General features: G+C 43.3%; 2 long non-coding RNA genes across 5 annotated transcripts in view; one reads left to right on the forward strand and one right to left on the reverse strand.

The window, feature by feature from the left end:
* LOC125964229 (uncharacterized) overlaps positions 1 to 23,825 on the reverse strand; it is a 165,427-nt gene that overhangs the window by 83,562 nt on the left and 58,040 nt on the right. The window lies entirely within an intron of this gene.
* On the forward strand, positions 13,328 to 22,194 carry LOC117196102 (uncharacterized). Of its 4 annotated transcripts, none has more exons than XR_007477002.1 (3): positions 13,785 to 13,879; positions 14,954 to 17,961; positions 18,635 to 22,194. It is a non-coding gene; the product is annotated as an uncharacterized LOC117196102 (long non-coding RNA). The 4 variants fall into 4 exon arrangements; XR_007477004.1 differs by having other exon boundaries at positions 13,791 to 13,879; positions 14,958 to 17,961; XR_007477003.1 differs by having other exon boundaries at positions 13,805 to 17,961; positions 18,635 to 18,936; positions 20,962 to 22,194.

Raw genomic sequence — 23,825 nt, forward strand, 5'->3', positions numbered from 1 at the left:
CTTCTATCTGGCTGTGACCCTTACTCAGTAAAGTTGTTTTTCAAGCTCCACTGAGCATTCTTGCTGAGTGACAAGAAGACTTGGGGTATTCAGCTGCACTGCCTCAGCAGCCACCGGAAGTAAGAAAAAGATAATCTAAGTGCCCGAGAGTCACACACTGCTGGCACAGAGTGTCTTTCTAGACAAACTTTACCAGGTGGGGAATGACCAAGCTATATTCTAAATGCCTGAGCAAGAAGCTGACAGTCAAGGTGACAGTCATGCGAATAGACCCACTTGTGGACGAAGAGCCGCTGAATTCCCGATTCTTATAATATTTCTCCCCCACATTGTAAGAAAAAGTAAAGAAAAATATTTTCTCTGCATAAGTTGTCTTCATCCCCTCATTTCGCCATCTTTTTTTTCCCCTTGTATTACAATTACTAAAGAAAAAATACTTTCTCTGCATAACTTACCTTTATCCCCTCATTTCACCATCTTTTTCTTCCCTGTATTACAATTAATACCAGGGTCTTTTAAGAGTTCTCACAGAGAAGTGTTTTGTCCCTACAGGGACAAAGGTAGAAATGAAAGGCACCTCAGCTGAGGCAGGGATGGAGGGACTTGGCCCAATCTGACCAGATTCTTAGAAAACAGCATCGTTGTGCTAATCACACAGTTCTCTCCCCACCCTCCCTGCACCAGAAGATACAGGTTTCCTGCAACCCTGAAGCAGAGACTAGCAGTGAGTCTGAAGTTAGCAGCAACCTGTTCCTTCTCTTGAAACAGTGGAGAGAAAAAGGTACCTATGAAATACCAAATTTCAGTCACTTTCAATTTCTTCTCTCAGAAACACTTAAACAGTCTTTACTGAGAAGTTCAGGCCTGCTGGGGGCAAAAGAACGTTACAAGTAGAAATGAGAAATTCTAAGAAACTCAGTTCAGCATACTATCACACTAAACCCAAAAACCAATAGTTTTGTTTTTCTCAATACACTTTCCTTCTTAGATTTACAGAATTTACAGTTTTAGATCTACAGAATTATTGTGAAGAGAGAGTTCCTATATACCTAGATTCTCCTATTATTAACTATTAACGTCTTACATTAGTATGGTACATTTTTTACAGTTAAAGAACCGATATTGATACGTTATTATCAAAATCCATATATTATTCACGTTTTTTAGTTTTTACCTAATATCCTTTTTCTGTTCCAGGATCCCATCCAGGACCCCACGTTACATGAATTTGTCATGTCTCCTTAGGCTCTTCTTGACTGTGACAGTTTCTCAGACTTTCCTTCCTTTGTTATGAGGACTGGTCAGGTATTTCGTAGAACAGCCCTTAGTTTGGGTTTGTCTGATATTTTTCTCAGGATTAGACTGGGTTACTACATTTTTAGGAGGCAGATGACAGAGGCAAAGGGTCATTCTCATCACATCAGGCCAGGGACACTTACCATCAATATGCTTCACCACTGTTGACATTAACCTTGATCACCGGGCTTGAGGTGGTGTAGGGCAGGTTTCTTCACTGCACAGTTGCTCTTTTTTGTGCCCTTTCCATCATGCTCTCAGGAAGAAAGTTGTTATGCTGAGGCCACGCTTCAGGATGGGGAGCTGTGATCTGCTTCGTTGAGGGCAGGGTGTCCACATTAATGATTTGGAGTTCTTCTTCCACACTTATGTATTTATTTTATGCATATCACTATTGATTCATGGACATTTATATTATCGTATTATAATATGTAAGTTCTATTTATATACATTATATATGTTATAATTATAGTATAACTTTAGGTTATAATTCCATATGACTTTAGCCAATAGTTCTTTTTTTCTTTTACTTTTTATGACAAAATATTTTGAATATATACAAAAGCAAACAAAATAGTGTAATGAGCCCTCATATACCAGTCATCCAGCCCTAATACCCATTAAACCATGGGCAATTCTGCCCCCCAAACACCCTCAGGTATTTCTATATGTATCCCTAAAAGACAAGGATTTTTAAAAAATAACTATGATACAATGAGCACAGCTAAAACAATTAACAATAAATCCTGAAAAGCAAATCGTCAAGATTTAAATTTTGCATTGTTTCATAATTGTATATTTTACAGTTTTTCTTGTAAATCAAGATCCAAATCAGATCCACACATTGTGATTCATGTGTCCTTTAAGTCTTGTTTAATCTGTAAATTCCCTTTTTATCTCTCTCCTTTTTTTTTTTTGTAAGCTTTGCAATTTCTTTGATGAAGTGATCAATTGTACATCCTGAGAGTTTTCCAGGCTGGATTTTGCTGATGGTATTGCTGGGGAGAAGTTCGAGATTCCTCCAGCCTCTGTAGTTCATTCAAATTGGTAGTTGATCTAGCACCACTGCTGGTTTTCAAAGCTTACATCAATCGTCAGTGAATAATGAGACAGAAGTCATCTGTCCCTGCTAGTGTAACCAAGAACATGGAAGCTGGTCTGGGCGGGGCCACGTTCGAGCCTTGGACCAGTGTTACCTTGAGCTGGGTGTATACTGTGCGTCTCCAGAACCCCGTCTTCACCTGAACCTGCCTGAAGGATGCCCGCCGGCCGGCTGTGAAAATGACTGCATGCTAACTTGGCATGATCTGCAATGGAATCCCCACAGAATTCAGGTCCAAAGTGGCCTGTGCAGATCTCAATCTCCTGTTTCTATTAATTTTTAAAGGTTTTTGAGGTTCTTTATAAGCAGCTGCTGATGCACTAAGTTTCTTATCTATTAAAATTCCTGAGCCCCGTGATCAGAAACAGCTACATAATAGGTAAGAAGCCGAGGTATGAAGAGGTGGAGTCCCTTGTTCAAAAGTGTTTAGAGGGACTTCCCTGGCGGCCCAGAGGTTAGGGCTCTGAGCTTCCACTGCAGGGGGCACAGGTTTCATCCCTGGTTGGGGACCTAGGATCCCGCATGCCCTGCAGCGCTCCCCCCCCCCCACCAGAAAAAAAGACCAAAGTATTAAGAATTTCAAGACAGCAATAGCAGAGCATTAAACCAAGCACTGGGCCCTTCTAAGTGTAGGATCCTGTGTGACTGCAGGGCCTGGGAAGCCTGTCCTGGCTGTAACACTCATTAGGAGTTAAACGGGAAGATGGATACTTTTATCATCTCTGCCCCTTACACAGGCCGAAGGAAAGGCACCTCTACGGAACAGAGCACTTCCAACTAGAGCTCTCCAAGTGCTTTTTGGAATACCCTAGGACACCGACACACACATCCCTCCATGACAAATCCCTCCTCATCTAACTCAGGGACACCAGCAGCAAAGGCCTTGGCTCGACATCCAGGGCACGATGGGACAGTTTCATGGCAGGTTACACTGCCTGGCATCAGGGGAGTTCAGATTCCAAGAGCCCGATCTCCACGATTGTGGTTATGTGGGAAATGTCTCTTATTCTTAAGAGATACATGCTTACGTATTTTGGACTGAAGCATCAAAATGCCTGCAACTAATTTTCAGATGGTTCAGGATATACGTACCCTACATATACATGTGGTGGTAAGGGAAGGCCACTCTAAGAGTGAGTCAAGTGGAAATCTAGGGAAAGAACGTTCCAGAACAGAGAACCACAGGAGCAAAGGCTTGAACCAAGGTGCCCTTGAACCAGGCAACCAGCCTGGCAGAGCTAAAAGCTTAAATTTGGGGTTCCGAAAAGAAACACTATTCCATCTATCACTGTAGGAACTCATCCTGCTCTGTCATTTGTTTGTTTCTCTCTCCTCTCCCCGACCCATTAGAATGTGAGGCCGTGAGAGAAGGAAGCCTGTGCTCCTTATTCACCCTGTCGCACTGGATCCCAGCACCCAGAACAGAGCTGCAGCCCGAAAACTCGGGATTTGTTCACCGGGTGACAATGGATGAATAAGTGGTCGGAAGGCGCGTTTAACTCAAGACCGTCCCCGGGGGGCTTCCCTGGTGGCACAGTGGTTGAGAGTTCGCCTGCCGATGCAGGGGACACGGGTTCGTGCCCCGGTCCGGGAAGATCCCACGTGCCGCGGAGCGTCTGGGCCCGTGAGCCATGGCCGCTGAGCCTGTGCGTCCGGAGCCTGTGCTCCACAACTGGAGAGGCCGCAACAGTGAGAGTCCCGCGTACCGCAAAAAAAAAAAAAAGAAAGACCGTCCCCGGGGCCCGTTTCTCCTTGTTCTCCCGCGCACTGTTGGCCCGACGGGAGGAAAGGAATCGTTGATGTCAATCACACTGATCCATCAGATCTGCTGCAGCTTCTCGGGAGTATGAGACGTTTCACAGAAAGCCAAGGAGAGGAGAGTGCTTTTGCTAGAACGGCAAACATCTGTGGAAGAGATGGTGGGGTGGGTGGAAGAGGAGGATGAAAGGGGGAGCTTTCCTGTTGTTCAGATCATTCCACACAGAGTCTGGGCTCCACCCTCCCTTTCCCTTTGTGGACCCTCCTAAAATGTGTGTGCCTGGAGTTGCTGCCGGTGTATTTCATCTTTGCTCAGCAGCCCTCTCTTGTCAGAAACAGGATTTCAAAGGTCCAAGGGTTAAAATACCAGGAAGCCCCCTCACCAGGCTCCCCAGGGGGCTTCACAGCCTGTTGGAATTAATCTCCTGAGGTTTAAGGCATAACCCACGGAGCGATGTGGTTATTATAATTTTTCAATCTGGCAAGACATAGGAGCAGGCTGATTTAAAGGGAGATTTACATTCACCTGCCTAGAATGTTGATGATCTGGAAGAATTACAGTGGAATCCAGGGCCACATTTTCAAAATAATTTTTAGCAGACAGGCCTAGTCTGGTGCCAAGAAAAGACAAAAAAGAAAACAACTGTCTGGGAGATCAAATAAAATGATAATTCCGGACCTTGAGAACCAGAGTTGTTACATGCCACGGTGCTCAGCACTCTTGTCTAACATGTTTTAAGAACAGCAGTTTTCTTCAAAACAGCCCCATATGCGGTATTGAGCAACCTGTGAGGTTGCATCCTCACCTTGTGAAAATGTGTGCAGTTATTCATCCTAAAACTTCCTGAGATTGTGAAATACTGAAAAGTAAAAATAGGACTTGTTATGTCAGACAGACAGGATTTACGAACCAAATATGACTTGTATGTCAGAGAGTAAAAATTAGAAGCCTCTGAAGAGTTAGAAGTTTGAAAATATAAAGGTTTTTTTTTTTCCTATCATTCCCCAAAGCCAAGAAAACAAAATACAAATGATGCCAAATGATTCCACTGTTTCTCTCTGTCAGTGAGTTTAAAATATTTTAGGGAACAGTCCATCTGTTTAGATAAAAGAGCAACAGTCCCTTAGCCTTGACACAGGTCAAACTTCTTAAGAGACTTGGCCCTTTGCCTCGGATAAAAGCTAGACACGCCAAGTCCACAGACGTATCAGAAATGAAGGTGATTCCCTTCCAGGAACACTTATTAGTTCAGCCATTTGGCAAATGAATAGGTAAGCGTCTTGTTGGCAGATGGATAAAACTGAAGCAAACAGCGGCTTGAAAGTTTCTGTAGCTTCTCTCACAATCAAAGAAATATAAAGTCGGTGATATCACCCAGCCCATTATGGACTAGAAAAACTGGCATTAAGTATTCCATTGCAGCAGGGCTTGTATCATACAAATAACCAATCTAACGAATCAATGCATCTAACAATAATTAGACAGCTCCTTTAGAAGAATTGTCATCTACGTCTTCGTCTTAGCCATCGTAAGTTTTAAGAACAAACTTAAAACTACTAGCAAAATCAAGCAAATCCCTTCAGATGGTAAGCAAGGGTCTGAAGACGACCTAGGAAATAAATGTAAGGAAAGGCCAAGTTCATTGTCTATCTTTCTTTGGGTCTTTACTTCTGCTTCTTTTGCTTTCAGGCTGGGGCAAGTCCTTTCTTAACAGTATCCAGCTAATGTCTGAGAAACTAAACCGGTAAGAACTGATACGGGGACATATGCTGTTGAGATAGCCTCTGAAACACACATTTTAAATGATAACAGTGTTTTTAAAAACAGTTTGGAACTTGAAACTATTTTCTAAGACCTATGTCTAAATATTAGTCAGAAAACTTTTTAAAAGCCCAGGCTTTCATGAATTCATTTGGAAAAAAATGTTTGTTATACATGTATGTTGGAACCAAAACAACACCTTTAATTTTTATACCTTTTTCCTGCGGTACGCGGGCCTCTCACTGCTGTGGCCTCTCCCATTGCGGAGCACAGGCTCCGGATGCGCAGGCTCAGCGGCCATGGCTCATGGGCCCAGCCACTCTGCGGCATGTGGGATCTTCCCGGACCAGGGCACGAACCTGTGTCCCCTGCATCAGCAGGCGGACTCTCAACCACTGCGCCACCAGGGAAGCCCCACCTTTAATTTTTAAATCTCATTTTCTTTATTCATATAAATGAAGTAATCATTTCTATCTTATGATTGCTGCTAGATAGAAAAATGCCCTCACACTAAGATTCTCAGCAAAGAGGGCTGATCATGTGTTCAGCTTGGGTCTCTCTTGCCTATGATGATACACACCACTCATCCTCTATTTACTGAGACCCACTAGGTGCAAAGAAATGCACTAAATGCTTTGGTGCATACAGAGATGGCTCAGGTGTAGCTCATTTTGCATTTTGCATGTTAGATAAGGGACACACAGGGTTAGAAATTGGGGGATTGAGTTCTAGTCCTGGGTCTGCCACTGACAGTGTGACTCTTGGCAAATCACTTAACCTCTGGAGGCCGCACTCTCTTCACCTATAAAAATAGGAAGAAACTAGATCAGTAGTTCTTAACCTGGGGTCTACGACCCCCAAGGTGTTCGAGGATGATATTCGGGTCAATAAACTTGTATGGGGAAAAACCGCATTGTATTTCCACTCGCCTCTAACTGAAAAAGTACATTTCCTCCCATTGTGAATGTAGGCAACAAACCACAGTTGTATTAGCTATGCATTAGCTGTGCTTTGCCACCAACAGAAACCAAAGATATCTTCATTTGGCAATTGCTGCAAATATGTTGAAATATTGTTTAGGCTCATTATTACTTTGAAGTTATGGTAATTATTAGACCAGCTGCTAGATTTTTTTTTAAATAACATGTTAATAAAAAGCATATATATCTATTACTACAAATTTGTTTTTAAAAATATGTTGAAAACTCCACCTTATACCCATTAGGATGGTTACTATTTAAAAACAAACAAAAATAACAAATGCTGGAGAGGGTGTGGAGAAAAAGGAACCCTCACACTGTTGGTGGGAATGTAAAATGATGCAGCCACTATGAAACACAGTGTGATAGGTCCTCAAAAAATTAAAGATAGAATTACCATATGATCCAGAAATTCCACTTCTGGGTATATACCCAAAAGAATTGAAAGAAAGAGCTCAAACAGGTATTTGTATACCCATATTCATGGAAGCATTATTTATAATAGCCAAGAAGTGGAACAACTCAAATGTCCATGAAGGGATGAATGAAATAAATAAAGTGTGGCTTACACTTACAATGAAATATTATTCGGCTGTGAAAAGCTACATCCATGTTACAACATGGATGAAGCTTGAGGACATGATGCTAAATGAAATAAGCCAGATACAAAAGGACAATACCATATGTTTCCCCTGTTTTCTGAGGTATTTAGAGTAGACAGATTTATAGAGACAGAAAGTAGAAGGGTGGTTGCCTGGGGCAGTGTTGGGATGGGGAGAGAACAGAGGGTGTTTGTTCAATCAGCACAGAGTTTCAGTTTTGAAGATGAAAAGAATTCTAGAGGTAGACGGTGGTGACAGCTGCACAGCAATGTGAATGTACCTAATGATACCGAACAGTACATTTTAAAATGGTTAAGATGGCAAATTTTATGTTATGTGTATTTTATCACAATTTTAAAATAATAATAATATATATTGATAACTATATTTCAACATGGTTGACATTTCTGGAATCTTATGCATTTTATTTTATGCATTTAAAAATATTATTCTGAAAGGGGACAGTGGGCTTCACAAGAATGCCAAAGGGGTCCATGACACAAAAAATAAAGAACTCCTTAAAACCTCCAAAGCGGTTGTCAGTTTGGAAACTCTAGAATTCTCTGAAATGGAAAAGGAAGCAAGAGAAAAAAAAATAGCTGTTTTATAAGATGGAAGAATGCAGCTCTACAGAGGAATATTGAAACCTTCACTATAAAGTATTTTTTGATAATAAAAATTTTAAACTAGATTCAGAAATATTTAAAATGTTCTTCAAATCCCAAGAAATAGCAACCATTCAACAAGCTTCCCTTTCTTCATAATGCTCACCTTGGGCATCTGATCAGGTGCTCTATGAATAATTTTAATTATTGATTACAACTAATCAAGCCATTTTTTTCTTCCAGCATTTACCAAGATACTGTAGCAGGCTAAGACTTTTATATCATTTTGCATGTAGGAAGAAAACAGAAAAGACATCCTTTCACTTTTTTTTATGTATTGACTTCAAACGGGAAGAGGGAAGTATCTCCAATCTTTAAGGCAGTTTATTTGCTCTGACGCTGCTGTACCAGCCTCCCCTTGTCTGCCCCAACTGGCCCCACTGCAGAAAGCAGGCCAGTCTGGGCAAAGGTCAAAAGGAAATTCCTTCCTCAAGGGGAAGCAAGGTCTATTTCCCTTACCTGATCCCCAAGGTTTTGTCTAATTACCTAAGTTGCAAGTATGTCATTTTCAGTTGTAAATGATTTTTGTATAAACTGCTAACTAAGGTGTCATTTGTACAAACTCCCTGCCCTGCAGAAGGTCTTCATGTTGCTTATATCACACGTTCCCGATTTTGTCCTCCAGGGACGTGTGGCCAGGTCTGGAGGCATCATTGGTCATCCGGACTGAGGGGTGGGATGGGCGGGGGCGTGTATTGGCATTTAGTGGAGAGGTCGGGGCCAGGGGTGCTGCTACACGTGCTGCAATGCACAGGACAGACCCCTACCCCCCCCCAAAAAAATTATCCCGCTCAAAATGCCCATAATGTTCAAGTTGAGAAACCCTGCTTTATCTGATTTTGTTTCAAAGAAAATGATTCTCAGATGTCTCTTGAGAGCCATCTTGGGGGGAGGGGCGGTGGGCAAGGGAGAAGAGCAGAAAGTCCTACTGAGCAGTTTAGGCTTTACTAACACCTGTCAAGCTCACTGCAACCGTGTATTTTAGTATTTTCTCCATTTGTACAAATGAAGAAGTAGGCTCTGTAAACAAGCCACTTGGGGTTGTAATGTGACAGGTCTAGAATGAACCTGAGACAGTCTGGCCCTAAAGCCTATGAGCTCTCTATTACTTGTGATCTAGGTACTAAAAATTCATCTGGAGTGTAATAGAATGAGCCTCAAAAACCCGGGTTCCTAGTCTTTATTAAGCCCTTACCATGCCACGGATAGAGACCTAGGATCTCATACGAGACCCTGTCTAGCCTAACCCTCTGTTGCTAAAGCGGCGTACCAAAGAAGTACTGGATTGGGCTTCCCTGGTGGCGCAGTGGTTGAGAGTCCGCCTGCCGATGCAGGGGACATGGGTTCATGCCCCGGTCCAGGAAGATCCCACATGCCGCGGAGCAGCTGAGCCCGTGAGCCACGGCCGCTGAGCCTGTGTGTCCGGAGCCCGTGCTCCGCAACGGGAGAGACCACAACAGTGAGAGGCCCGCATACCACAAAAAAAAAAAAAAAAAAAAGAAGTACTGGATTGTTCGAGGCGAGCAGAAACGAATTGAGAAGAAAAAATGAATCTGTATGAAGCTACTAAATAATAGCACAACCTATTGTAGCACAGTGTATTGAATTGAAATAATAGCACACATATGCAACAAGAGTTGAATTACTTGGCATCAGCAGTGAGTGCGATGGGAGTTGAGAAGGGGCCCCTCTCACGTGTGTTGGTGTAGACAGGACCGCTTCATAAAGGAAGTCGGAACTGCGCTTTCAGAGAGCATAGGCTTTGAAGACAGAGTTAAATTCAGGAGGTTAAGGCAACATGCTATTGTGGGGAGCATGAGGTGCTCAGACATCAGATTCTCTAGGTTGAACTCCTTCCTCTAGCACTTAATAAGTGGTGTGGCCTTGGGCAAAGCATTAAACCTTTTGGTGTTTGTCTTTTTTCATGTGTAGAATCCAGTTACTACATTTGGGTTGTTATGAGAATTAAATAAGATAATGCATGGAAAGTCTCAGCCTAGCGCTCGCCCCATGGTAAATGCTCACTGACTGTTAGCTTAAAAAAAAAGTCAGGGTGTGTGTGTGTGTGTTTGTGTGTGCATGTGTGAGCACACAATGTCAGCAGGAGTTCTTATTTGGAAGCAACAGAAATCTAGTTAACTTAAGTAGGAAATAATTTTGCTGGAAGGCTACAGGTAGCTCCAAGAATTGACAGAAGACAGGAAACCTGGATCAAGAAGCCAAGGGCAGCTGGGTCACTGAAATTACAGCCCAAATCACGTGGTGACAGGCATGGTCCTGTCTCCCACCAACACTCACACGAGGAGGAGTTCCCCCAAGGAGGAAGGGGATGAAGAATTTGGGTAGCTTCTCAATTATGAAATATCTACTAATGTGGGTGTTATGTCTGGGGGGGAGTCAGAATGGATTTTAAGGATTCAATGGTGAGGGATAACAAGAGGAAAGCCTCTAATATTGAATGGACACAGGGTCGGAGGTGCAATGGAAACTTCCGACGGTGCCTATAAGAGCAAGTAAAATGAAGGGAGTGAGTGGAAGGGAAAGCGGCTTCACCAGCAGGCAGAGGAGAATGAGCTCTAACCTCTGACGGACCAGGAGGCACAGCTCAGAGGGACCCGCCACAAACTCAAAACTTCTTTTAAGTGTCCTGTTTAGAATTTAAAGTTGCTGTGAATTTAATATTCTTGGTCCTAATAGGTTCGTTTTACTATATAATATGATTTAGATGCCATACTAGTTAAAACTTTTTAATATTTTTCCCTCAAATCTTCCAGTAAAATGGGTATTACAGGAAAATATATTTTATCCATGTGACTTCACACATCCCTACCCAAACTGGCCTTGTACTCTCCAGGGGGATATGCATGGTTTCAAACATTCATTCATCAAACCTTGATTAAGCCCCTCCTATGAGCCAGATGCTAGGTATGCGAAGTGAGTAGTAACCAGTAAAGCCCCTTCCCACATGGAGTGATGGTCTAGGTCATACTCCAATCTAAGAAGCGTGAATTCTAGACGGTTGTGAACAAATACAGATGGAGAAATATGGATGGGGCAGACCATGGAGTTGATCTCAGTTCAAGAAACACTGGGCCCTAAAGAGAAAAAAGAGTTTACAACAAGTAGGAGAGGCAGACAGGAAGAGGAGAAAATTAGACTCAGAAAGTGGGCAGAAAATATATAAAGACTTTCAATATGAATGATGTAATTCCTCATAGAAATACCTATAAGAAAGATAGACAGCACAAATGAGGCAGAAATGAATGTTGCAGAGGAGGGGACATTGGCCTGAAGAGGGTTTTAAAAGATGACTAGAAGCTGACCAGGCAGGCAAGGAGGGAAGGGCCTTCCAGGCAGGGAAGACACAGCCTTGTGACACAGTATGGGGTGTTGGGGAGTTTTAAGTGTAAGAGAGCGAGTGGAGGAGACTGGAGAGATGATCAGGGGCCAGACAGTTGTCCCTTTGTCTGTCTGTCACATAAGTGCTGGGACTTTATCTGAAAGCAGTGAAGAGTCACCAAAAATGTTGTAACATTTCTCAGGAATGAAAGGATCAAATTTGTTTTCAAGAAACATAACTATGGAAGCATTGGGTGGGTCTAAAGGAGACAAAACCATGGACTGGTTTGAGACTAGTGAGATAGTCTAGGCAATAGATAGTAAGAACCTGAAATGGGAAAACCACTGTTATGTACAAACTGGGAAGGAGAGGAGGGAATAAATCCAGTAGTGATGAAGAAGATGATAATTATAGCAATAAAAAATTCCAGTTAAGATTAATAAAACTGGGATTCCCTGGTGGCGCAGTGGTTGAGAGCCCGCCTGCCGATGCAGGGGACACGGGTTCGTGTCCCGGTCCGGGAAGATCCCATATGCCGCGGAGCGGCTGGGCCCGTGAGCCATAGCCGCTGAGCCTGCGCGTCCAGAGCCTGTGCTCCACAACGAGAGAGGCCACAACAGTGAGAGGCCCGCATACTGCAAAAAAATAAATAAATAAATAAAGATTAATAAAACCATTACTATATGCTAGGCACTGTTCTATGGCCATTAAGTGAATTATTTCATTTTATGAATTCACTCAATAAATATTTATTGAGCACCTACTATATGCCAGATACAGAACCAGGCAATAGGATACAGCAGTGAATAAACTCAACAAAAAATCATTGCCTTCATAGGGCTTACATTCTCCTGGGGGAGACAGACAATAAACAAACAATAAATACAATTTAGTAGCATGTTAGATAGTGCTAAGAGCTAAGGAGAAAAAACTGATGCAGGAAAGGAGAAATAAAGTATTGTGGAGGGTGCAAAGATTTTAGAGAGCAGAGCCACGCAAGGCCTCGATATAAGGTGAGATGTGAATAGAAGATGTGAAGAAATGAGGGAACCAGCCACAGAGATATCTGGGGGAAGGGCGCTGCAGGCAGAGTGAACAGCATGTGTGACACAGAGGCCGGAGCATCCCTGGTAAGTTCCAGTAACAGCAGGAAGGTCATGTGGTCTTAGCTAATGAGAGGAAGAGGAACTGGAGACATCCTAGGAGCAGTGATGAGGTCGTGATCTTGTTGGACCTTGAAAGTTACAATAAGGGCTTTGGCTTTTACTCTGAGTGATTCGGGAACTGGAGCACCTGGAGCAGAAGAGTGACGTGATGGGACTTGAATCTTAACAGGGTCACTCCTGGCGGATTTTTGAGAATGGATTGCAGAGACCAGGGCAGACTCGGAGAAACCGATATGGTACCGTCATCCAGGAGAGAAATGGTGGTGGCTCAGAACAAAACGGTCACAACAGGGATGTTGAAAAGTGATCCGTCTCTGATTAGAATTTGAAGGTTGAGTCAATAAAATTTGCTGATGGATCAGATATTGTGTGTGTGTGTGTGTGTAAGAGAAAGAGAGACAGAGAGAGAGAAAGAGAAGAGAGAGAAGACAGAAACCAAGGATTTCTAAGGAGTTTGGCTGAGCAGATGGAAAAAATCGAATGACGCTTACGGGGTGGACTGCAGGGTGGTGGATTTAGCGGCTCAGCTTGGGACCTGACAAATTAGCGATGTCAAGTTAACAGCTGGATATATTGGTCTGGGCTTCAGGGGAGCGGTCTGTGCTGGAGATAAAAATGCTAGAATGATCAGCATATAGGTGACGTTTAAAGCTAGGTGAGATCAACGAGGGAGTGAATAACTAGTAAAAAGGAGAGGTCCAAGGAGTAAGTCCCCACGCATTCTGACGGTCAGAGGTTGAGGAGTTGAGGAAGAAGAAGTTATTATAGGAGATGTAGACGGAGCAGTCAGAAGGGTGGGGGGAAAACCAGTAAGTGTGCTGTCCTGGAAGCCAAGTGAAGAAAGCGTTTCAAGGAGGAAGGTGTCGGAAACATCATCTGTGTGTAACTTGAGACTGTGAAGACTTAAGCCAGGGGTAACACTGGAAGGAAGGTGAGACAGCTATTAAAATAAACAAAAAGTGATACGAATGACTGGAGACTAGGTGTTCCGGTCTGAGCACAAGATCATCAGAGTTGACGCGACAAGGAAGAGCCCCACCCCACCTCCAAGCTCTGTGAGTGGGGATCCGGCCCCCAGCAGAGGGCGCAGGGGAGGGAGTGTCCCTGAGGGACAGAGCCAAGTTTCAGTTTGGGAGGACAAGAGACTGCTCAGGAGAGGGAAGGGAAGGAGGATTTTGCTGATGACTGACCCGAGTTCCAGAGGGCAGGTGAAAGGGTTTCAGAGATGGGGAGGGGGGCCCAATGAGGTCAGAAAATAACGTGGGGGTTAGACTCCCAGGGACGAAAGATGACCCGTGAATGCTGAGTCTTGTGGGGATGGGCATCGGTGCGGATAAGGGACACGAGGGGTTAGTCTTGATGGTCACAAGGCAGGTAGCAAGGGATCTGGGGGACTTGATAGGAGTTGGACAGGTTCGGGGGCTGCCCCCTGATGGCTGTTGGGAGAGGTGTGGGGTCTGGCACAGGGGTGGTCTACCCTGAGCTGGTCCCTCTCTAGGGCCCTATTTAATCCACACAACACTGTGAAGTGAGTACTGTTATTATTCCAATTTTACAAAAGAAGATATATTCAAAAAGCAAGGAGGATGAAAAGCAACAGGACTTGGTGAACAAAGGCCTTAAATTGCAGGTTGAATCTGGTCTTAATCACTAGAAGGGAGTTGAGAAGGGAGGCTACTTGGGTGTGAAAGTGGAGGGCAGAATAGACTGGGAAGTTGATTCCTGTTTAACAGGTTTTGAGTTGAAGGTGCAGGCAGAGGGAATTGGAAATGAGTTGAAGATGACTGGAAACATAGAAGCAGGCTTGACTGATGTGTCAGAGCAGGCGAGGTTGATCTGGAAGTCAGCAGTCCAAGCCAGAGCACACCTTTCCATCCCAGATCTTCCCTGGGTAGGGGTCTTACGACCACAGGGGAAACATTTGTTTTCTAGGGGCGAGAAACAGGAGGAGATTAGAAGTGGATTTCGATTTAGGAACTTGATAAAATCCCAGCTGTTGCCCTCAAACTACCCTTGGTAGTTTGCCCTCAACTTCTTGCCCTCAACTTCTCATGCCAGCTTCTCACTTGGCGTGATCTGAAGGATCTTCTCTCAATTTTATTGCTGGTGTAAAGCCGATGCTTTTGAAATATTGCTTGAACAGTGACCTCTAGTGTTATAAAGAGATCTCTGCTAACCGATGAGGCAGTCTAAAAGTGAAAATTCCCTTAAGAGTCATTGCATAGATTCATATTGCCAGGATGTACCTTAATAAATTATTCAGTCCATCTCTCTCCCTTTAGGGAGGACATCACTTGAACAATTCCAGGTCACTTCCCTTCAAGGCAGATGTAATGGAGCTTGAGAAAGTTCAGAGAATGGCAACTAGAGTAAACAAGGAGAGAAATGTACTTTTCTGTGAGAATGGATTTTTTTTTAGAGATGAAGAAGAATATACTACAGACTAGAAAGTTGACACGTATGAAACACTGAACTAACAGAACAGATCTCCAAGTGTGAGATCTCTTTGAAACCATGAAGAGAGGACTTTAGTATAATACTGGCTACCACTTTTGAGTATTTGCTCTGTGCCATGTATGCTTTCAACCACCCTTGAGGTAAGAACCATTATGATCTCCATTTTACAGGTAAGAAAACCAAGGTATAGAAAAATTGATTGCTATTGTAATGAACCAAGGTGACACAGCTGAAAGGGGGCAAAATCAGGATTGGAACCAAGCTTTCTGACTCCCAAGTCGGCGCTCCTAACCTGTAGACACAACAACCCTGGAATAAACAAGAATGCTAATTTATATATAGGATGCACATGAATCAGTAAATTAGCAAAGGATAAAAATGTAAATTTGGGCTTCCCTGGTGGAGCAGTGGTTGAGAGTCCGCCTGCTGATGCAGGGGACACGGGTTCGTGCCCCGGTCCGCGAGGATCCCACATGCCGCAGAGCGGCTGGGCCCGTGAGCCATGGCTGCTGAGCCTGCGCGTCCGGAGCCTGTGCTCCGCAACGGGAGAGGCCACAGCAGTGAGAGGCCCGTGTACCGCAAAAAAAAAAAAAAAATGTAAATTTGTTCAAGAAAAGTGTGGTTGTGGACATGGCAATTTGGGAACGACTAGGATATTCTAAGCATGGGTGGTTATCTTCCATTTCTCACCCAGCGCTCCTCAGTCCTAGCAAACCGTGGATCTGTGGCCCTTCAGAGAAGAAACCCCATGCAGACTGAGCCATGCATTTCAATTTTTTAAAACCCTCATTAGCAGAAAAATTCTTCGTGTCTAGTCTAAATCCCTCCTGTTGATGCCCATTTTCTTTTATTCTTTTTTTTTTTAAAAAAGAATCAATTTATTTATTTAGTTTTGGCTGCGTTGGGTCTTCATTGCTGCACACAGGCTTTCTCTAGTTGCGGCAAGCGGGGGCTACTCTTCATTGCAGTGTGTGGACTTCTCATTGCGGTGTCCTCTCCTGTTGTGGAGCACGGGCTCCAGGCACACAGGCTTCAGTTGTGGCACACAGGCCCAGTAGTTGTGGCTCACGGGCTTAGTTGCTCCGTGGTATGTGGGAATCTTCCTGGACCAGGGCTCAAACCCATGTCCCCTGCATTGGCAGGCGGATTCTTAACCACTGTGCCACCAGGGAAGTCCTCATTTTCTTTTATTCTGTCATCAGTGAAGATGGAAAACAGGTGGACAGAATCCTCGTTGTTTTTCTGTATCTGAATGCCATCCGTAAGTCCCTCTTCAGTCTTCTGGTCTACCCGCCTTCAAGATGTACCATCATCCCCCATCCTTTCCAGTATCTCCATAGGTCTTTTGTCTACCTTAAGGCTTTAATGCATCTTATGGGAACATTTTCAACCCTAAAAAGAAGTTTTGCTTACAAAATAAATCATAAAAATGTCTTCCTTCATAATATTTACACAATGTTTCTCATTTTCAAAGGACTTCCATATACCTTATCTTGCTTGATTCCCATGTGCTTGTCCCTGTTTAACGGAAGAGAAAATGAGGCTCTGGGAAGTGAAATGATTTGCCTAAGGTCCCATAGGGAGTAGTAGAAAAATAATGAAGTTGACAAGAAAAGAGGCTGCATGGTATTTTATGACAGATTTTTTTAGAAGGCATGTAAGGGTTAGAAAATAATCCTTTTTATCTTTTCTGTTTGTTTTGGTAGCTATCAGCATCTGATGATAGAAATATCTAGCAAACAAAACAAAAGTACAGCTTCTCTTTTCAGTCATCCTTGGGGGTTTCATTTTCATAATTAGAGCCCAGAACCTCTCCTTCAATTTATGGGACTTAGGTAACTGCCAACTCAGTGCTACCTAATTATTGGGCTAGGCACTGTTCCAACCACCCGCCACGTACCAACTCATGTAATCTTCACAACAACCTTGTGTGGTGGGGACTATTTTCACCTCTCATTTTACAGATGAGGAAAGAAGCACAGACAGGGTAAATAATTTGCTCAAGATTTTACAGGTAGTCCTGGCCAATATAAAGGTAAAGTAAAATCCACCTAAATCCTGCTGTCAAACAGTAAGCATCCGTCACAGACTATGACCCATTATAATGCTGTGTAGGCCGACAAATATGCTTCCTTTGACACATGAGGAATTTGGGTTTTAGTGAGATTAAGTCACTTAGTGTTGGTCACACAGTGAGGCAGGGCTGGTACGCGCTGGCACCCTCCAACGGTCATACCAGTTGTTAAAACGGTAAATTTTTCTGTACGGGTTGACCGTGCTGTTGCCTCAGGCTCCCCAAGAATCCCCATCACCCCTGCTGCCCAGGCTTCTCCCCTACGAGCCCTCCAGATCTCCCTACAGCCTGGCGACTCCAGGGGTCCCTGCTCCCATGATGCTTTCACCCGGCTCTGGCAGGCTCCCTTTGGGAACTGGCATCAGGGAGACAGGAGGGGGGTTTCAGGGAGAGGGGGTGTCCACAGGAGAGAGGGCAGCCCAGGACAGGAGGATCTGAGGGGTGTCTGCTGCATAGGTGGTTTCATTTCCCCTCTGCGTTATTACCTAACAGACAAAATAGGACTCAGGAACGGCAGAGGAGGTATTTCTCCTTTGTTTTCACATTTCCTGGAGAAACTCTAGGTGTCTGAGCAAGGAAACAAGCCTGTCTGTGCTGCTGGCGGACTTAGAGGAGAGAGGACACCAGCATCTGGGGAGGGCCAGAGGGCTGGAAATGAAGACTAAGGGATCTCTCTCCTTCCTGATAGATGGATCCACGATGATACATACACGTGAAGCCCTCCTATACCGGGCCAGGCCCTTACCTGGGCCTCCGTAAGTACGTGTGTACTTTCTTAAATCATGATGTGAGTTGTTTAAAAAAGAGCCGTGAGTCTGCTTTCAGCCTTGCATTTAGTAGGGGATTACTGTAGCTCCAGAGCAGACAGGCGGCAGCCGGGAAGGGATTACCAAATAGGGAGACATTGTTTTGGTAAAAGAGAGAGTCTCTGAAATGGGCCAGTAGTTATAAATATCAGTGGGAAATGCCTGTATGCTGATGTCAGAAGATGAATAGTAAAAGCAAGAAAGTCTTAGAAAAGGACTGTGAGCATAACTGATTCTTCCAAGTATAAATCCTCTCAATTAGTTCCCAGTCTCCTCAGGCATTACGTGGAAAAAGGAATAGCAGATGAGGCATCCATCTGTCTGTACAAGTACACTCTCAGAGCACAAGGAAGCAAACAGAAGCAAAAACAGGATAAATGGCACAGGGTGAGAAGTCAAGACAGAGGACCGAGAGATGGAGCCTGAAAACTAGCAAGGGTGTGTGAAGAAGTGTTCCTTAGTCAACAAAGAGATTCCACAAAGATTCACTTGTTGAATTTAGTAACCACATTCTTGCAAAGGGTATAGCAGAAAGAGAACTGAGTCATAAAAAGCAAAAGATGTTTGTATTACTTTCCTAGGGCCGCTAACTCGGTGACTTACAACAAAAATTTATTCTCTCACAGTTCCAGGGGCCAGAGTCCAAAATGGAGGTGTCGGCGGGGTCATGCTCCGTCTGAAGGCTCCGAGACACAAAACTTTTCTTGCGTCTTCCAACTTCTGGTGGCTCCTGGCATTCCGTGGCTTGTGGCAACATCACCTCAATCTCTGCCTCTGTCTTGTGACCTCTCCTCTTTTTATTTTTATTATTTTAGGGGTGAATTTTTTTCTTCCAGTTTTGTTGAGATATAATTGACATATAGCACTGTGTAAGTTACAGCATCCTGATGTGACTTACATACATCGTGGAATGCTGACCACAATAAAGGTAGTGAACATGCATCATCTCGTACGGATACAAAATTAAGAAAAAGAAAAAAAACCTTTTTTCCTTGTGATAAGAACTCTTAAGGATTTATTCTTTTAACTTTCACATATAACATATAGCAGTGTTAGTTATATTTATCATGTTGCACATTACATCCTTAGTATTTATTTACCTTATAACTGGAGGTTCACACCTTCTGACTGACTTCATCCAACTCTCCCTCCCCCTACTCCCCACCTCTGGTAAACACACATTTGATCTCTTTTTCTATGACTTTTTGTCTGTTTGTTTGTTGAGGTGTAATTGACCTACAGCACTGTGTCAGTTCCTGGCACAGTCTTTCCTTTTCTTATAAGAACACTTGTCACTGAATTCAGGGCCTGCCCTAAATCCAGCCTGATTTCATTTCAAGATCCTTAACTAATTACGTCTGCAAAGACCCTCTTTCCAAATAAGTCCACATTCTGAAGTTCTGGGTGGATATGAATTTTGGGGGGGTCATTATTCGACCCACTACAATGTGTGACCTATTGCAGGAAATGGACAAAAGGGGGAGACTATGCATTTATAAGACAGGAAATTCTTTTACTCTTTGTGATTAACTTGTTATTCTTACTATAGCAAATTATCTCACGATTGTTGACAATTAAAAACAAACTTGACCTTTACCTATATCGTGTAGGACAGTGGTTCCCAGATGCTGGATGATAGCACAGCTCTGGTCCAAGGGAAGTTTTCACAGGTCAAGGCATCTTTCCCTATAAACCCTGCAGGCCCTGAGTTGAGGCCCCGGGGCCTCCAGCTGCCCAGAATCACTGAGTAGGAGTTTCTTATAGGCACCTGGGTTCTTCAGGGCCCAGCAGAGAATGAGTGTGGCATCAGCGCCGTCAGTGAACTTGCTTCAGTTTGCACAGAATATTCCAAATTAAGGGAAATGCCATGAAGAGTGTCACTTCCGTTTTTGTTAACAAATCTATGAGAAACAAAGTTTAATAGTGAAAGATAAAGGCAAAATATGAGAATAAATTGAATATTTACGCTCTACTTCATGATATCTCATTGAATGTATAACCACAAGCTGATAAATGTGTATCAGACTAACAATTATGTAAACGTAACATTGTAAAACAAAATTTCATATTGCAATTCTTCTCAACTCAAACACTATGTATATATTTGTAAAATTGTATTTCATATGTGTTTGTTGTCAGGCTATACCAACTGACCTTTATGCTATGTCCTTTTTACTTTCTGTATGTCAAATTAGTATTTTTTTAATGAAATAATAGCACAAATAGATTTCTACCTCACAAAATTTAAAGAGGGCAACTTTTTTTTTTTTTGCGGTACGCGGGCCTCTCACTGTTGTGGCCTCTCCCGTCGTGGAGCACAGGCTCTGGACACGCAGGCTCAGTGGCCAGGGCTCACGGGCCCAGCCGCTCCGCGGCATGTGGGATCTTCCCGGACCGGGGCACGAACCCGAGTCCCCTGCATCGGCAGGCGGACTCTCAACCACTGCGCCACCAGGGAAGCCCGAAGTGCTCCTTTTTAAGAACTCAGCTTCTGAAGTGTAGATGAGCTTGAGAGAGACTGGAAGGGAATCCAAGCAGTGTTGTATTATTGGACTTGTAGGGGGCATACAAGTATCCTTGTCAGCTTCAGAAGGGTCAGTGAGTACACTGTTCACTGAAAAATTTCATACATTGCATGGAGATGAAATGGTATGGAGAATGAAATGAAATGTCACCCACAGTGAAATTAAATGTCTGGGGGAAGGAAAAGGAGGCTGACAAGGATGACATAGTTGACAGTCATGGGCAGACAGCGTTTAGCATAAGTTAATTTACCGGCCAGCTCAATCCAAAAGGATGCTTATATCTGCCTCACACTATGACTTATTAGACTCTAACATGATGGGAGGAGGGGGAGAAAATAAGGGCCATTTCCAAGGGCATACTGTATTTTACGTATGAATTGCAGAAGCACAAGAGAGACCAAGAAGAAATTGTTTTTCATCTTTTTTAGACTCCTGCCATCCTCCTGTCTATGCCAGCTCCTTCTCTGGAATGCAAGGCCCAAGCAGTTTGATGCATTAAGTTAAACTACGTATCTCCATGGAGGTGAATAAGAGATTTCACTGGGAATCAGCCAGAGATACGCACATACCACGAGTTAGAACTTGAAAGCAAGTCAGCCATGCGACAGACATGTCTCTTAGAATATGACTTTGTACTGGAGATTGGTAAATAAACCTCTGGTTGTAATTCAAAAACATTTAAAATGAATGAGACCTTGGTTTCTAAAAGCTTGAAATATTTGGACAGACTAGATGACAACTTGATTTAGTGCTTTTCTAATTATCAATAGCTGACAAAAACAATTCCTAGTAAAGCATCTGAAAGTTTTGACTTTTCTCCCTAAGGATACAGGGAGAGAAGCACAGAAGCAGTTACACAGACAAACACCAAAGAGGTAATGACAATAAAACACGATTAGGCGTGAGCCACTCCCCTTGGAACACCTTGGACAGAGTAGGTGTTCAACTTCCTTTAAACGAGGCTGGGGTGAGGGTTTCCTTCTGAAGGAGGACTGAGGTCTTCTGCATTTGAAAGTGACTGGAGTGACGATCCGGGGACCCTGCCATCACTGTCAGTTGTCACGTGCTGGTCAATTACAGTAAAGGCCCAGGGAAAAGAAGAGCCAATGTCCTGGCCGGGATGACTATGCCCAGTCTGGGTGTGGCTCCCACCTCTGCAGCCCTTCTTCCTGCCTGATCTCAAGGTGCCAGGGGAGCGCTCAGGTGGGTGGGACAGGTGGGAGCTGCAGCTAGAATACCATGCTTACCGCTGGCTGTAATTTGATTTGCAAAGAGTCTATACTCTTTAAATTTTGGATTTAAATATAAAATGGAATCATATTATAAATGCACTTCAGAAGCTGATTGTGTAAAGGACCTCCATGGTGTACCTTCCCTCAAGAGCAAACTCTCTTACTGTAAAGCAAAACAGTACATATAGTAATATTTTAACCAATATAGCCTTTAAATCTGACTTTTAAATGGCAGGTTTTCTTTTCTTATGGTGAAATACTTTTATATTCTGAAATCTATTTCTGTAATCATTCTGTGTTCCAAAGCAATAGGTTAATAAGTCATTGAAATGTAAAATATATTCAGTAAATTTTTTTTAAGGTACAGAACAACAAAAAGTTGCCCTCTTGGGCTTTGCCCACTAGCCTATTAAAGACCTTCATGGGATAGATTATCCTTGATGGTGTGTGTCTGTAATGAAGGCTTAAGTCCAGTTTTGGGATTTGAGCACAGGTGGGAGAAGTGCTCCTTTTTAACTCTTTTTTTTTTTGCGGTACGCCGGCCTCTCACTGTTGTGGCCTGTAGGAATCAGAAGTCAAGATATTTTCTAAGCACTTAAACAGTGCGACCTTGGATGTTGGCCTGGTCTCAGAGTCACATTAGGAGCACGTGATCCTCATGTGCTTTATGATAATAAGAGATTCCTAGCAGAGCAACTTTCTGGACGTCTCCTATAAATATACTGGGGACCTAAGTTCCCTGCACCTCTTCAGTCCAGATACAGAATCACTTTTTCACACAACTATTTACTGAGGTCCCACTATGTGCCAGGATTAGATATTGTTAAATGCTGAGAATGCAAGGCTGAAAAATATGTGTGTGGCTTAGTTCCTCACCAAGCTTATGGTCTGGCTGAGGAACTAGACAAGAAAACTATGAAGAAAAGAAGCTGGGAAGTATAGAACACTGTGGGAGCACACAGGAAAAAGTCCCTAACACAGGTCTTGGGAATCAGGAGGGCTTCCAAGAGGAAGCAATATTAAGCTGAGACCTGAAAGGTGAGTGGAAATTAGATAAGAGAATAGTGAGGGGACCAATCTCCTGTGGATTAAACACTGGCTAGGTTTATTATAGTAATCACTCACACACATGCACACACACCATTCTAGATTAACTTTAATGACGTCTTACTATTTCATGCTCTTCTGAAACCTGAGATGCAGTTTCTGGTTCTACTGCCCAGTCTCTACAGCTTGGGTTTGGCCAAGTCCTGGCTCATGGTGGGTGTTCAATAAATGAATGAAATGAAATGACCACTATGAACCCAGCATCTGACTCATTGAAGATGCATTCTTTTTTTCCTGGGAAGATGAATCAACTGAATGGAGACAGAACGTTTTTGGAGAGGAAGTAGAATGAAATAGTAATTATAGATAACCCTTACATACTCCGTGCACCTGATACTATTCTACATGTTCACACATATTAATGCTTGTGCTCTTAGGACAATTACTTAACCTCTCTCTGCCTTAATTTTCCCATCTGTAAAGTGGAAATAATAATAGCACTGACCTCATAGCCTTGTCGTGAGAGTTAAGTCGGTTAATCCATACATAATTCTTAGAACAATTCCTCATACATGGTAAGTACTCAATACGTTTTAACTCTGATTAGGTTATGAAATCACCACCCCTCCATGTTTTACCAATGTGCTGTTCTGAGTTCAGTAAATAAGTGCTTTACAAGTTCTGAAAGGCCAATGTAGGCAGTCGGAGCATTTACCAGAGGACATAGGATTTAATCTGGGCCTTCACTCAATTTGGGTGGGCAGAGTGGAGTGGGAAGGGCATTCCAGGAGGAGGGAGGATGTAGGGGGGTGAGGTTACAGTCATCCTCTAACGTGCTTGGATTCCAGCTTGACCATTTACTTGTTTCCCCATGTGTAAAATCAGGACGATATCTGCCTCACAGTGTTATTGCTATTTGGATGTTCTATGAAATAGCGGACATAAAATTCTTAGCACAGTGCCAGGCACATTGTAAGCATCCAATGTAGGTAGCTAGTGTTACTATTGTCATA

The sequence above is a fragment of the Orcinus orca genome, chromosome 4 (assembly GCF_937001465.1).
Source record: "Orcinus orca chromosome 4, mOrcOrc1.1, whole genome shotgun sequence".
NCBI lineage: Eukaryota > Metazoa > Chordata > Mammalia > Artiodactyla > Delphinidae > Orcinus > Orcinus orca.